This window comes from Chrysochloris asiatica, unplaced genomic scaffold (assembly GCF_000296735.1).
Source record: "Chrysochloris asiatica unplaced genomic scaffold, ChrAsi1.0 scaffold00009, whole genome shotgun sequence".
NCBI classification, from domain to species: domain Eukaryota; kingdom Metazoa; phylum Chordata; class Mammalia; order Afrosoricida; family Chrysochloridae; genus Chrysochloris; species Chrysochloris asiatica.
The window spans coordinates 31,437,874-31,439,196 of record NW_006408527.1 but is presented as its reverse complement, the minus strand read 5'-3'; positions in this window follow the sequence as shown (position 1 = coordinate 31,439,196).

The following is a 1,323-nucleotide window of genomic DNA, read 5'->3' as shown; positions in this document are numbered from 1 at the left end:
AATACGAGCCATAACATGAGTAGATATATGCACCCCAATGTTCATAGCAGCGCTATTTACAATTGCAAAAAGATGGAGGCAGCTTAAGTGCCATCAGTTGAAGAATGGATAAACAAACTGTGGTACATACACACAATGGAATACTATGCTACCTTGAAGAACAATAAGGAAGCTGCAAGCCACAGCATAACATGGATGAACCTTGAGGATATTATGCTGAGTGAAATTAGTCAGTCACAAAAGCAGAAATTCTGCATAGGACCATTATTGTAAAAGTGTAAGAAAAAGAACCCACACTAAAAGGGTAAAAAAAAATTATATATATATATTTGCTGATCACCATGATGTATGGGATGGGGGGAGTGGGGAAGATAGGGCACAGAGTAAGGAATAGACACAGGATAGCTTGGGTTTGGGGGCATGCAAGGGGGAGGGGGATGGAAGAACAAGGCTATGGGAGAACAGTTAGCCAGGTTCGCATGGGCTAATTGGGACAGAGGTAAATGATGAAGTACGCACAACCGTGGAACAACAGGGCTCCAGGATACAGGTAATGAGACATGGTTTGAAGGGGTAAAAGAGGAGAATAGTGTTAAGATGCTTGGCTGTCTTTTGAATCTTGGTTCCCTTGCCTACCATTGTAAAATAGACACTTGGGGGAGGGGTTAGGAAAGCAATAGCCAGAATCAGCACCACAGAAAGCGTGTAAGTCTGTCTTCAGCTTATAACTGATTGGAATACCTTAAATGGGGCCAGGAGTTGCCCAATGAAAGAGGCTTCCTGTAAAGCCTTTATATTGCACAAGACCCTAGGTGGAATACAGAATCCCATGCAGAACTGACTGAGGTAGGAAATTTCCCCTGGAAAGAATGAGTAGACCAGCATGGAGCAGCTAGAAGAACAGAAAATACTTCGTGAAAGAAAAACCGGCAGAAAAAATCCGAAACAATAAAGGCAGTCTAATTGATTACTACAAAAAAAAAGTAAACTGTTCACCTGGGAGCCATCAAGACAAGTGATTGCGACCCCTCAAAGCAAAACCCCTTTCAAGGGGAATACATGAGCTGGCATGTGGTCTGGCTGATGACCACATTTGTCACCGAAAAGGAAAGAGGGGGATAAAATAGCAATGATGTTACGAGCTATGCCTGACCATATTCAATAGACTACTGTGAACCCGGATGGAGACCAGGGGATTCCTGAGCCCTGAGGTAGTGACATGGCCACAGAGGCCTAGAGAAGAAAGTGAAGCGTCCAGCTGATATGAAGTGAGGGGAGATGCACAAGAACACCCATACTTGCAGATAGTACTCACTTGACCTG